Source organism: Triticum dicoccoides, chromosome 2A (assembly GCF_002162155.2).
Source record: "Triticum dicoccoides isolate Atlit2015 ecotype Zavitan chromosome 2A, WEW_v2.0, whole genome shotgun sequence".
NCBI lineage: Eukaryota > Viridiplantae > Streptophyta > Magnoliopsida > Poales > Poaceae > Triticum > Triticum dicoccoides.
In genome coordinates, this window is record NC_041382.1 from 247,953,588 (window position 1) to 247,968,702 (window position 15,115).

Here is a 15,115-nt window from a genome sequence, read left to right on the forward strand (position 1 = left end):
CTTAGGCTCGGTGCATTAACTTCTACCTCGTTCCTTGTTTGTTGACATATCAACCAATAAGAGATGTGGGTGTGCATGCTTTTAATGACTTGAGACTACCAAACACGACATGAAGTGGTTAGTTCATTGCAAGCAATGCTATTAATTAGCAAATAAACATTATGTTCTCTCGTTTTCCCCTACTCCTTGGTCACGGTGAATAACCTAAGATGATGATGGAGGGAGTAGGTTGTGATCGGTGTGAACAGTTTTGCAATTAAATATAGCGTGGTAGTAGCAGTAATTTGGAATGTGACGAGACGCGCTCAAAATTGATTGACAGTTCTAGTTTCAAAGTGCGGCACTATTCCCGGATGGCGTAACGTGGGCACGTGTTCTCGCCCGTGGTGTAGCATATGCCATGGTACTAGTTCTTTTTCTACTGGTATATACGTGCAATAACTGGCACCGTCGGATACATATCTTACGCTTATTGGGGAGTTCGACAGGAATAGCCTCGTAGCGAGCTATAGACTAGTATTTTTTCAGGCGCATTACACCTATCTCTCGGGACTTCTCGCACGCACCATCTCTAGCTCCCTAGGTCGATGCCAACCACATACACTTGTACTCTGAGTTTAGTATGTTATACAGGAAGAGAAGAGGTGCATACACGCACTCGTCCTCTCTCACACACACATCTGTAGCGACGAATTGTAGTGTTCTCAACCATCCGATTGGCTCTATCATAGGTTTCACGTTGTTCCTTGACCTTGAGATTGAGAAGTTTAAAACACGGAGGCTCAGATGGAGGCGCGAGGTTTTGGTTAATGTGCAGGCCGCACACAACACCAACACGACACGAGCTTCGTCTGCCTCGTGCGCATGCAGTCGGGTAAGTTGGCCAAGTATAGACACAACCAGGCCCTCCTTGGTATCCATGCTTTGACTTAGGCTGGTCATAGTGGAGAGTAACATACAGTACTCTATATTACTACCTTCATAGTGGGACATAATATGTGATAACATGGTACTAGATGTCTTCATTTATTACTTTGTAGACTCATTTTGCATTGGAAAGCGCTATGTGATGGTAACATATTATGTTACTCTATTTACCTTTCCTCATTAATTACTTGCCACCTCATCATTTTTGCTTATGTGGCATCTATGTTACTACCTATGTTACTCCCACTATGACCAGCCTTATGCGCAGAGAAATTACGATCGGAGGGAGTACTACTAGTAGTACTACTACTTTGATGTGTCGCGTCAACTCGCACAAGTAGTACTACTACTTTGATGTGTCACGTCAACTCACACAAGTATGCAACACTTCCTGAACAAAAAAGCATATAAGTTGTTATACTTACTTCTTATAAGCTGTTATACTTCTTACCCAAAGGAAATTTATATCCAACAGACACAAAATATCTGTTTGACTGTTGAAAATTACATTAACTGTTGATCTGATGTCGAAGTAATTGCTGCATCACCACCAAAGCCCACCATCTCTTAAGCTAAAGTAGACCGATCTAACCCCTATATTAGCATATTGCTAAGATAAACAGAAGGCATTGCAGAATCATTTAGTACATGAGCTTGACAATCTAAATGTGGAGGTACACTAGCTTAGCCTCGGCCAGCAGCTTGGGCGGAACTGTGAATAAGGTCAGCTCGTGCACGGCAACGTCGCCGGGATCCTTGCTGCTTGTCACCTCCATTTCCACCTTGACAACGTCAGTCCTGCCTTTGGGCTCCCCCGGCGGGCCGTTCGCCCATAGCTTGGCCACGTAGTGCGGCAGTGGGGACGACCCCGCTCTAATGCAGATGACCGATACGGCAATAGGAGCGCCGATGTCGAGCACGCCGCCAACCAAGAAAAATGCGCGGCCGTCCTCCTCCGCGAACAGCAAGAGCCGTGGCTCCGACAGTGGCACTTGCAACTGGAGCACCTTGCCGTACTGGATCCTGTGCACGGGCATGGGATGCATGGTGCTGATGTGGCGAGAGCGCCAGTAGTGGGACTTAGTAGCTGCAGATGGGCACGGGGCATTTGCAGGGCGCGAGCGGACACATGCTCTGGTGATCGGCGAGCTTGTGGTATGTGACGTAGAGGCCACAGCCTTCGTGCGGGCACTCCACCCTCACCAAGGAGAGGACGGCGTCCACCATCGTGCTCCACACGTCGAAGCCACCGCCGCGCTCACACTTCTGGCACTGCCGCTGGTTCTCGGGGCGCTCGACGCGGCAGTCCACGCAGGCCAGGTGCCCTCCCTTGCACTGCACAAATCAATCGAACAACACATCAATCAAGAAACCTGCACCTTGCTCGATCAGCCGAACGGACGAGGTGTATTCGAACCTCGTACACTGGAGGCTTCAAGGGGCGGACGCACAAGGGGCAGTGGGAGCAAGGTGAGGTCCATCGAGACCATAGATAGCTCCATTGTCGGGTCATGTTCCGTCTACATGATCTCGCCCTCCTCGTGCACAACCATCTCTCTCTTTATTAGGGCTGGGGCATTACAGAGCTTTACCGTCACATATTCATACTACTTCAAGGTGCATTAAATCAACACATGCAAGTATCAAAAGGAGAGTCACGACATGCATGCATGCGTTGTAATTAAAGCACGATAAACGCAAATTATTGAAATATATCAAGTGCAGTGCTTTGATGTGTCGCGTCAACTCGTACAAGACCGAGAAGTTTGATTACCACAATGCCCTCTCCCTCGCGGACTAAGCTCTGGTGCCTTAACCGCACCTGCCTTTGGCTACATGACAGCTGAGCCACACACCTGTTGGGCCCACCTATCACACACGCAAAGGCATGAGCATGGTGGCAGGCAAGACTAGGAGAAGCTTTCGTTCGCTAGACACTTGTAACGCCCTCGATGCGGTTATATCTCCCACGTGTCGAAGCACAACTTAGAGGCATAACCGCATTGAAAGCAATGTCACAAGTGAGGTAATCTTCACACAACCCATGTAATACATAAGGGAAAGAGATACATAGTTGGCTTACAATCGCCACTTCACACAATTACATGAATAAAGCAGTACATCACCCAAATACAATCAAGGTTCGACTACAGAACCAAAATAAAAGAAGACTACCCCAAATGCTACACAGATCCCCGATCGACCCCAACTGGGCTCCGCTACTGATCAACTGGAAAACGGAACAACATAATGAACAAGGTCTTCATCGAGATCCTCCTTGAGCTAGGTTGCGTCACCTGCACGGTATCATCGGCACCTGCAAGCTGGTTTTGGAAGTATCTGTGAGTCACGGGGACTCAGCAATCTCACACCCTCGCGATCAAGACTATTTAAGCTTATAGGAAGGGTAAAAGGTATGAGGTGGAGCTGCAGCAAGCGACTAGCATATATGGTGGCTACCATATGCAAAAGAGAGCGAGAAGAGAAGGCAAAAGCACGGTCGAGAATCTATGATTAAGAAGTGATCCTAGTACTACCTACGTCAAGCATTACTCCAACACCGTGTTCACTTCCCGGACCCCGCCGAGAAGAGACCATCACGACTGCCCGGGTCGGGTCCGGGACAGCTTTTGGACACGCGCGCGAGGAAGTCCGCGGGCTGACGAGACAGCTTCGGCTAGGCTTGGCGGTAGGTAGTGGACTGTGCAGAAGTCCTTAGGCTGAGAGAAGAGAAGAGAGAGAGGCCCGGCGACTGTTTCCGGAGACCGAAAACGTCCGACGATAGACCGGCTATAGTTTAACGTTTGGGCTATCAAACGAACCCCGAATGCGATGAAGCTTGGCAGGCGACCTACTAACACTATAACACCACCTCGTGCCAACTTTCAACCCATTCCAAGAACATTTTCCGGCCACTTATAAAAATACTATTTCAGACATGCCGCGGGCGCGTGCAAGTGTGGTTGGGCTCAAAACGGATAACAGAGAGAACTCGGAGAACCCGGACAAATGCAAGTTTTAAAACATGATGATGCAATGCACATGATGACATGATAAGATGCAACACGCAAGCAAATGACATGACAACGACATTGAATAACTGGAAGACACCTGGCACATCGGTCTCGGGGCGTTACAACGCTCTCCCTCCCGCACGCGGTGGACATGCAACAGTTCAATCGGTGTCAGATGGCCAGAAGCATACTGTAGTACTCCTCCACTTTAGTAGTACTCCATCATTGTTCGAATTCCCGAAGAGGCGAAGAGCCAAGCACAGCCCGGACGCTCGTGTGGCAGTTTCATGTGTAGAGTAGTCTAGGATAGCGTGTACCGTGCCTGTAAGCTTAAAATTGTTGGGGTCGGCTCCATGCTTTTTTTGATTAAAATAATCTTCAGGCCCTACTTGTCATCCTGGCGATTGTAGTTTGCACGCTCATCTGGTCAAGACAGGAATATATATTTTTTAATTTGTGGTGGGGTAAATGTTAGAGGTTGCAGCAAATGGAGTATTGTACACTATGGGTCTTTCAGCCAAGTTTATAGGCAACCATGTGGGGCCAGTGCTATGATGTGTCACATCAACTCGTACAACGAGCAAAAGCTTCATTTTACTACTACATGCCTTCTCCCTCGCCCATGCACGTGGTGGCTCGCAGACGAGCACAAGCTTTTTCTTATAGTACTACAACAAGCTATCCCTCCTGCTCGCGGTGGACGGACATGCAGCAGTGGATTCGATACTGTAGAAGCAGCAGTAGTAACATCATTGTTTGTCTTCTTGAAGAGGCAAAGAGCCAAGCACAACCCGAACATGGAAGTTGTGAACCTTGGAGAACGCATATAGCAAGCCTCTAGCATGAGACAAAATTGCTATTTGAGCCCACTATTGTAGTACTCGCTAGTATAGCCCTGTAACAAGAAATGAGTATTTGTCTTTCTAGAGATTTCAACAAGTGACTAGACTACACCGAGACAGAGTATATATGGTGCAAAATGAGTGAATCTACACCCTAAATAAATATGTAGTTCTCTCACTTTCCTCTCTGCCTTTGTCGCGGTGCACAATATTGAGTATACGAGTACTATCATCTTGAAATTTACGAAGTCACCATAGGCACCTCATCGTCGACGGGAACGTCCCCTAACACACGATAGACGCGAGCGACAGTCACCTCCATAGGTGCTTGAATGCCATTGCAAAGGAGGGAGAGGGTAGCGGTTCCCGAGACATTGAACGGTCAATGATGCATCCTGAATTACATGTACTGGGAATTAATTGGAGAAGCAGAATAGAGCTAGCATGATGTGAATGCAACAGGGTTTGGATTCTCATATAAAGGTGCCTCACCACTCCAATCCATCTACTCCTAGTCTCTGCGCAACACTGCTCACTCCAATCCAAGACCAAGTGACTAGAAGCCACAAGCACCTATGGAGGCGATGGACGCGAGTGGCAGTCGGCTATGCCAAATCATCCAAGGCACCGGCCTGCGGCCCTATATCGCGTAGCGTTTCCAGACGGTGCTGGCGACCGCCGGCGTCGTAGCCCTCGCAGACGCCGGCTTCACCTCTCGCATGGCCGACATGATGGTCAACTCCATCTGCAAGTTCACAACCGTGAAGAAGCACGCGGACGACCTTGCCATACTGCTCCAGCTCGCACGGCCAGGCTCCTCATTGTCTGCCACCCTCATCGGCCTCCATGGTGACAAATTCTTTCAAGCCCTAGTGGCCCTGCAGGTGCCGGAGGTCACGACGAAGAATGTGCACCTCGAGGCCGCGCTCGCTGTGCGGCGCCTCGCCATGCAAGAAACCGTCGACCTGGATATCCACGTCTACGAGGAAATCATCTACATAGGCCACTACAAGGCTAGCGATACGTCTCCAACGTATCTATAAGTTTTGATTGCTCCATGCTATATTATCTTCTGTTTTGGATGTTTATAGGCTTTATTATACACTTTTATATTATTTTTGGGACTAACCTATTAACCCAGAGCCCAGTGCCAGTTTCTGTTTTTTCCTTGTTTTAGAGTATCACATAAAAGGAAAATCAAACGGAGTCCAATTGACCCGAAACTTCACGGAACTTATTTTTGGAAGAAAAGCAACCCGGGAAACTTAGAGTCCACATCAAGGAAGCTTCGAGGAAGCCACATGGTAGGGGGTGCGCCCACCCCCCTGGGCGCGCCCTCCACCCTCGTGGGCCCCCCTGACGTACTTCTTCCTCCTATATATCCTCATATACCATAAAACGACCGGGGAGCACAATAGATCGGGAGTTCCACCGCCAGAAGCCTCCGTAGCCATGGAAAACCAATCTAGACCCATTCCGGCACCCTACCAGAGTGGGGTAATCCCTCTCCGGTGGCCATCTTCATCATCCCAGTGCTCTCCATGACGAGGAGGGAGTAGTTCTCCCTCGGTGCTGAGGGTATGTACCAGTACCTATGTGTTTGATCTCTCTCTCTCTCATGTTCTTGATTTGGCACGATCTTGATGTATCGCGAGCTTTGCTATTATAGTTGGATCTTATGTTTCTCCTCCCCCTCTACTCTCTTGTAACGGATTGAGTTTCCCCTTTGAAGTTATCTTTTCGGATTGAGTCTTTAAATATTTGAGAACACTTGATGTATGTCTTGCCGTGCATATCTGTGGTGACAATGGGATATCACGTGATTCACTTGATGTAAGTTTTGGTGACCAACTTGCGGGTTCCGCCCATGAACCTATGCATATGGGTTGGCACACGTTTTCGTCGTGATTCTCCGTTAGAAACTTTGGGGCACTCTTTGAGGTTCTATGTGTTGGTTGAATAGATGAATCTGAGATTGTGTGATGCATATCGTATAATCATACCCATGGATACTTGAGGTGACATTGGAGTATCTAGGTGACATTAGGGTTTTGGTTGATTTGTGTCTTCAGGTGTTATTCTAGTACGATCTCTAGGGCTGTTTGTGACACTTATAGGAATGGCCCAACAGATTGATTGGAAAGAATAACTTTGAGGTGGTTTCGTACCCTACCATAATCTCTTCATTTTTTCTCTGCTATTAGTGACTTTGGAGTGACTCTTTGTTGCATGTTGAGGGATAGTTGTGTGATCCAATTATGTTATTATTGTTGAGAGGACTTGCACTAGTTAAAGTATGAATCCTAGGCCTTGTTTCCTAGCATTATAATACCGTTTGTGCTCACTTTTATCATTAGTTACCTTGCTGTTTTTATATTTTCAGATTACAAAAACCTTTATCTACTATCCATATACCACTGGTATCACCATCTCTTCGCCGAACTAGTGCACCTATACAATTTACCATTGTATTGGGTGTGTTGGGGACACAAGAGACTCTTTGTTATTTGGTTGCGGGGTTGCTTGAGAGAGACCATCTTCATCCTACGCCTCCTACGGATTGATAAACCTTAGGTCATCCATTTGAGGGATATTTTCTACTGCCCTACAAACCTCTGCACTTGGAGTCCCAACAACATCTACAAGAAGAAGGTTGTGTAGTAGACATCAAGATCTTTTCTGGCGCCGTTGCCGGGGAGGTTAGCGCTTGAAGGTATATCTTTAGATCTTGCAATCGAGTCTTTTAGTTTCTTGTTTTATCACTAGTTTAGTTTATAAAATAAAATTTAAAAAATGGAATTAAGTTTTCCTCATACGCTTCATCTTTTTAATATCTTTCGTGAGTATGATGGAAAAGAAAATTGTGCCAAAGTGTTAGAAGAAGAATGCACTAGAATGTTTGGCACTAAATATTTGAATGATGAGCATGATTGCGATGTTGTTAGTATGAATTCCTTGAATATCCATGATGCTAATGATATGCAAAGCCACAAGCTTGGGGAAGCTATGTTTGATGAAGATGATATTTTTTGTCCGCCAAGTCTTGATGAGAAAATTTATTATGATGAAAGCATGCCTCCTATCTATGATGATTATTGTGATGACACGTATGCTTTAAATAATAATGGTAACAATGAAACTTGTCATCTTGATTTCAATTTTCAATCCCATGATAGTTATTTCGTTGAGTTTGCTCCCACTACTATTGATGAGAAGAAATTTGCTTATGTGGAGAGTAGTAAATTTTCTATGCTTGTAGATCATGAAAAGAATGCTCTATGTGAAGGTTATATTGTTGAATTCATTCATGATGCAACTGAAAATTATTATGAGGGATGAATATATGCTTGTAGGAATTGCAATAATACCAAGTTTCCTCTCTATGTGCTTAAAATCTTGAAGTTTTGCTTGCTTTACCTTCCTATGCTAATTGATTATTGTTTCCATAAGTTGTTTTCTCACAAAATCCCTATGCATAGGAAGTGGGTTATACTTAAATGTGCTAGTCATATTCTTCATGATGCTCTCTTTATGTTTCAATTCTTATCTTTTATGTGAGCATCATTGAAATCATCATGCCTAGCTAGGGGCGTTAAACGATAGCGCTTGTTGGGAGGCAACCCAACTTTATTTTTGTTCCTTGCTTTTTGTTCCTCTAGCCTCTGTTTATATGTGGTTTTATGCTTTTAATTAGTGTTTGTGCCAAGTAAAACCTTTGGGAAGACTTGGGGAAAGTCTTTGCGATCATGCTGTAAAAAACAGAAACTTTAGCGCTCATGACAATTTCTGCCAGTTTTTATTGAGAGTGCTATTGAGTTAATTCTTTTTGCAGATGATTAATAGACAAATTACACAGGTCCACCAATTTATTTGAGAATTTTATGAGTTCTAGAAGTATACGTTTGATACATATTACTACAGACTGTTCTGTTTTTGACATATTCTGTTTTTCGTGTGTTGTTTGCTTATTTTGATAAATCTATGAGTAGTATCGGAGGGTATGAACCATAGAGAAGTCGGAATAAAGTATATATTACACCAATATGAATTTATAATGAGTTCATTACAGTACCTAAGTGGTGATTTATTTTCTTATACTAACGGAGCTTACGATTTTTCTGTTAAGTTTTGTGTTGTGAAGTTTTCAAGTTTTGGGTAAAGATTCGATGGACTATGGAATAAGGAGTGGAAAGAGCCTAATCTTGGGGATGCCCAAGTCACCCCAAGGTAATATTAAAGGACAACCAAGAGCCTAAGCTCGGGGATGCCCCGGAAGGCATCCCCTCTTTCGCCTTCATTCATCGGTAACTTTACTTGGAGCTATATTTTTATTCGCCACATGATATGTGTTTTGCTTGGAGCGTCATTCTATTTGATTTAGTTTTGCTTGATGTTTGAATAAAATACCAAGATCTTAAATTCTTAAATTTTAGAGAGTCTTCACATAGTTGCATAATTATTCGACTACTCATTGAGCTTCACTTATATCTTTTGGAGTAGTTTGTCATTTGCTCTAGTACTTCACTTATATCTTTTTAGAGCACGGTGGTGGTTTTATTTTGCAGAAATAGATGAACTCTCGTGCTTCCCTTATATTATTTTGAGAGTCTTTAGAACAGCATGGTAGTTTGCTTTGGTTATGAAACTAGTCCTAATATGATGGGCATCCAAGAGGGATATAATAAAAACTTTCATATAAGTGCATTGAATACTAAGAGAAGTTTGATACTTGATGATTGTTTTGAGATATGGAGATAGTGATATGAAAGTTGTGCTAGTTGAGTAGTTGTGAATTTGAGGAATACTTGTGTTGAAGTTTGCAAGTCCCGTAGCATGCATGTATGGTAAACGTTGTGTAACAAATTTGAAACATGAGGTGTTATTTGATTGTCTTCCTTATGAGTGGCGGTCGGGGACGAGCGATGGGCTTTTCCTACCAATCTATCCCCCTAGGAGCATGTGCGTAGTACTTGGTTTTTGATGACTTATAGATTTTTGCAATAAGTATGTGAGTTCTTTATGACTAATGTTGAGTCCATGGATTATACGCACTCTTACCCTTCCATCATTGCTAGCCTCTTCGGTACCGTGCATTGCCCTTTCTCACATTGAGAATTGGTGCAAACTTCGCCGGTGCATCCAAATCCCGTGATATGATACGCTCTATCACACATAAACCTTCTTATATCTTCCTCAAAACAGCCACCATACCTACCTATTATGGCATTTCCATAGACATTCCAAGATATATTGCCATGAAACTTTCCACCATTCCGTTTATCATGACACATTCATCATTGTCATATTGCTTAGCATGATCATGTAGTTGACATAGTATTTGTGGCAAAGCCACCGTTCATAATTATTTCATACATGTCACTCTTGGTTCATTGCATATCCCGGTACACCGCCGGAGGCATTCATATAGAGTCATATCTTGTTCTAGTATCGAGTTATAATCTTTGAGTTGTAAATAAATAGAAGTGTGATGATCATCATTCATAGAGCATTGTCCCAAAAAAGGCAAAAAATAAAAAAAGGCCAAATAAAAAAGAAAGGCCAAATAAAAAAAGGAAAGGCCAAATAAAAAATAAAAAAATAAATAAAAGGGACAATGCTACTATCCTTTTTCCACACTTGTGCTTCAAAGTAGCACCATGATCTTCATGATAGAGAGTCTCTTGTTTTGTCACTTTCATATACTAGTGGGAAATTTTCATTATAGAACTTGGCTTGTATATTCCAATAATGGGCCTCCTCAAGTGCCCTGGGTCTTCGTGAGCAAGCAAGTTGGATGCACACCCACTTAGTTTCTTTTGTTGAGATTTCATACATTTATAGCTCTAGTGCATCCATTGCATGGCAATCCCTACTCCTTGCATTAACATCAATCGATGGGCATCTCCATAGCTCATTGATTAGCCTCATTGATGTGACACTTTCTCCTTCTTGTCTTCTCCACATAACCCCCATCATCATATTCTATTCCACCCATAGTGCTAGATCCATGGCTCGCGCTCATGTATTGTGTGAAAGTTTATAGGTTTGAGATTACTAAAGTATGAAACAATTGCTTGGCTTGTCATCCGGGTTGTGCATGATGAGAGCATTCTTGTGTGACGAAAATGGAGCATGACTAAACTATATGATTTTGTAGGGATGAACTCTCTTTGGCCATGTTATTTTGAGAGGACATGATTTCTTAGTTAGTATGCTTGAAGTATTATTATTTTTATGTCAATATGAACTTTTATCTTGAATCTTTGGGACCTGAATATTCATATAAAAATTAAAAAAGAATTACATTGAAATTATGCCAAGTAGCACTCCGCATCAAAAATTCTATTTTTATCATTTACCTACTCGAGGAGGAGCAGGAATTAAGCTTGGGGATGCTGATACGTCTCCAACGTATCTATAATTTTTGATTGCTCCATGCTATATTATCTTCTGTTTTGGATGTTTATGGGCTTTATTATACACTTTTATATTATTTTGGGGACTAACCTATTAACCCAGAGCCCAGTGCTAGTTTCTGTTTTTTTCCTTGTTTTAGAGTATCGCAGAAAAGGAAAATCAAACGGAGTCCAATTGATCTGAAACTTCACGGAACTTATTTTTGGAAGAAAAGCAACCCGGGAGACTTGGAGTGCACGTCAAGCAAGCTTCGAGGAAGCCACGAGGTAGGAGGGCGCGCCCTCCACCCTCGTGGGCCCCTCGTGGCCCCCCTGACGTACTTCTTCCTCCTATATATCCCCATATACCATAAAACGATCGGGGAGCACAATAGATCGGGAGTTCCACCGCCAGAAGCCTCCATAGCCACCGAAAACCAATCTAGACCCGTTCCGGCACCCTGCCGGAGGGGGGTAATCCCTCTCCGGTGGCTATCTTCATCATCCCGGTGCTCTCCATGACGAGGAGGGAGTGGTTCTCCCTCGGGGCTGAGGGTATGTACCAGTAGCTATGTGTTTGATCTCTCTCTCTCATGTTCTTGATTTGGCACGATCTTGATGTATCGCGAGCTTTGCTATTATAGTTGGATCTTATGTTTCTCCTCCCCCTCTACTCTCTTGTAATGGATTGAGTTTCCCCTTTGAAGTTATCTTCTCGGATTGAGTCTTTAAAGATTTGAGAACACTTGATGTATGTCTTGTCGTGCGTATCTGTGGTGACAGTGGGATATCACGTGATTCACTTGATGTATGTTTTGGTGACCAACTTGCGGGTTCCGCCCATGAACCTATGCATAGGGGCTGGCACATGTTTTCGTCGTGATTCTCCAGTAGGAACTTTGGGGCGCTCTTTGAGGTTCTATGTGTTGGTTGAATAGATGAATATGATATTGTGTGATGCATATCGTATAATCATACCCACGGATACTTGAGGTGACATTGGAGTATCTAGGACACATTAGGGTTTTGGTTGATTTGTGTATTAAGGTGTTATTCTAGTACGAACTCTAGGGCTGTTTGTGACACTTATAGGAATAGCCCAACGGATTGATTGGAAAGAATAACTTTGAGGTGGTTTCGTACCCTACCATAATCTCTTCGTTTGTTCTCTGCTATTAGTGACTTTGGAGTGACTCTTTGTTGCATGTTGAGGGATAGTTATGTGATCCAATTATGTTATTATTGTTGAGAGGACTTGCACTAGTGAAAGAATGAACCCTAGGCCTTGTTTCCTAGCATTGCAATACCGTTTGTGCTCACTTTTATCATTATTTACCTTGCTCATTTTTATATTTTCAGATTACAAAAATCTTTATCCACTGTCCATATACCACTTGTATCACCATCTCTTCGCCGAACTAGTGCACCTATACAATTTACCATTGTATTGGGTGTGTTGGGGACATAAGAGACTCTTTGTTATTTGGTTGCAGGGTTGCTTGAGAGAGACCATCTTCATCCTACGCCTCCTACGGATTGATAAACCTTAGGTCATCCATTTGAGGGAAATTTGCTACTGTCCTACAAACCTCTGCACTTGGAGGCCCAACAATGTCTACAAGAAGAAGGTTGTGTAGTAGACATCAGCCAGTGAGGACAGAAATACGTTGGCCTTCTTCCAGCGGCTGGAATCTTTGGACGCCCTTGTTCAGAAGCACGTCGACCTGGCCACGAAAGCCGCTGCTAATTAGCCGCCGTTCGGTGGGCCGGCGCGCTCAGTGGAGGAGGTGGACGTCATTGATGGATGCATCTCTTCTTCTTGCCTCCTGTAACCAGCACTACATCACCTCGTGGCCCTAATGTTTTATTAGTACAGTAATCCCTCCGTTCCCAAATATAAGTCTTTCTAGAGATTCCAGCAAGTGACTACATACGGAGCAAAATGAGTGAATCTACACTCTAAAGTATGTCTACACACATCCTTATGTTGTATTCCATTTGAAATATCTAAAAAGGCTTATATTTAGGAACGGAGGGTGTATATGGCATTTCTATTCCAGTCGTAACGTTTTCACTGTGAGGTGGGGCCGCAGTTGAGCAAACCGACCATCGACAAATCCACACAATGTCCACCGGGCGTTGGCTGAGTTTAGAATTAGAAGAGAGAAACGAGGGAGAAGAGCTAGCTGTAGCAGGGACGCTATTGTCATATGGATCTCCTGTTGATAAAATAGGAGTACTGAGCACTCGTACCTCTTTTTTGAGGGAAAAATAGTCGTATGTCTAGTACTACCACTATTTGGGTGCATGCGACCTATACCTGTCATCACTTTAGGTCTCCTTTTCGAACCGCAGCTACGCTTCACCGTACATATTTTTCACGCATTTATCCTCCTAGGCATTTCCACGTGCTCCCTTTCGCCGACATGTGGGACATAGAGCATCTGGGTCATAGTGCATGCACGACTCAGAGCATATGCCGGGGTACTTTACATTTCAGACCTCATGAATTACATGCAAACCCCTTGCAAAAGAATAAATAAATGAATTAATTAATACATGAAACCGAATTATTTTCGTAGAAATCCAAGCATGTTCATTAAATTTTGGACATAACATGTTTATGAAAAACTACTAGACCTAAACCCAGTCTAAGGGCCTCTTTGATTTGCAGGATACTAAAAACGCATGAATCGGGAAAGTATGATGTTAACTGAGACAAGGAGAACTCTAACTCAGTTAGAGGTAAGAGTTAGATTCTTACCCTAAACTAACTCTAACCCAAAGATGTGTATGGATGGCAGGGTTAGATTGACAATAAATGTTCTTTCTCAATCATTTGACTACTTTGGAGCCTATTTCCTGCTGGATTTGGTGTGGCCGGCTCTTGTGTGGCCTCCTCCCACTCACAATTGACATAAACGAACCATCTTTACAAATCATTCATGCAAAATGTGATAAATTTTACTTTGTCCATACAAATGAGATATCCCACTTAAACATACAAGTCCTCAATCAAGCTTCACAAAAAACAATACACTCCATGAAACAAAGCATGAGCTAACTCATCACGGAAGTCATTCATGATAGGGACGGAGCCCGAAGCCCCTCACTCACCTAGGGAGGAACTAGTCATCGTCACTCTGGAGGAAGGCTCTGTAGATCCCAAGCAATGGGAACCCCTCCGACGATGGCGCTTGCGAGTTGAGGTCGACACCAGCATGGGTAGCAGGGCCACTTGCCGATGACTGCGAACCGAATCTTTGGGCCTCTAGAAATAATGCAAGCCTGGAACTGAAATACATAGAAAGCTAAACTGAATCTTTGGGCCTCTAGAAGTAATGCAAGCCTAAAACTAAAATACCTAAAAAGGTGAACTGAACATTTGGGCCTCTAGAAATAATGCAAGCCTGGAACTGAAATACCTAGAAAGGTGAACTGATTCTTTGGGCCTCTAGAAATAATGCAAGCCTGAAACTGAAATGCCTAGAAAGGTGAACTGAATATTTGGGCCTCTAGAAAGATTTATTACCTCCTTAAGTAGCATCAAACAATTCCATGCGTGCACCACAAATCTATACCAAGTTTAATCAGGGTCTACTTTTCCAAATCAAAATTAGCGCTAGAGCGAGCAAGATCAATGATATGGCTGTGAGACAAAGAAGGAACGAACAAACTCACCCCTCTCGCGACCTCCCTGGTAGATGCACCGCCTCCGCGCACGATAGAGGGAGTAAAACGACCGGTGAAGGGGGGGCGGGGTGAGCTTCGAATGCCGGAGGGAGAGGGCGGCCGGAGAAGGGCGGCGGAGGCCGGAGGGAGAGGGCGGACAGAGGAGAGAGAGGGCGAGCAGCGAAGCGGCGCTTGGGCGGGCTGCCCGATGGGGAATAGAGAGGAGTCGTGCGAAGGGGGGGGGGAGGGAGCGATCTGGTGCGGG

General features: G+C 44.0%; 1 pseudogene; it reads right to left on the reverse strand.

Annotated features, from left to right (window-relative positions):
• Window positions 1-1,568: 1,568 nt before the first annotated feature.
• Window positions 1,569-14,314, reverse strand: LOC119357815 (annotated as a pseudogene).
• Between the last annotated feature and the right edge of the window lie 801 nt (window positions 14,315-15,115).